Source organism: Penaeus monodon, chromosome 28 (assembly GCF_015228065.2).
Source record: "Penaeus monodon isolate SGIC_2016 chromosome 28, NSTDA_Pmon_1, whole genome shotgun sequence".
Lineage (NCBI taxonomy): Eukaryota > Metazoa > Arthropoda > Malacostraca > Decapoda > Penaeidae > Penaeus > Penaeus monodon.
Genome location: NC_051413.1, coordinates 34,575,873 through 34,576,274, shown reverse-complemented (window position 1 = coordinate 34,576,274; position 402 = coordinate 34,575,873).

Genomic DNA, 402 nt, shown 5'->3' with positions numbered 1-402 from the left:
GCATCGGGCACAAGGACGTGACTTTCGGTGGCAACATCTCCATCTTTGTTATGCATCAAGTGTAATATTTTCATTCTATATGGCAACAACGGATCTTTTAAGAGTCGCCATCTTTTGTAAAATTAACTTCATTAATCATTTATAATCATTTAATTGAACCGAACCGAACATGTTTTGATTCTAAGATTTTCTTTTAATTGGAAAAGCTGATTATTCAAAAAAGTTCAATAGGTATACGTATACATTTATACTTATATTTCCATGCTTATTTCTGTGACTGAGGCTGAGTATTAGCGGATGGATTACAGGCACAAAAATAATTAAGTTTTTATATGTAAATAGCTGTACCAGAACAGCCATGGAAATCAGTAACGATTGGAAACTTGTTATAAACTTCAAACC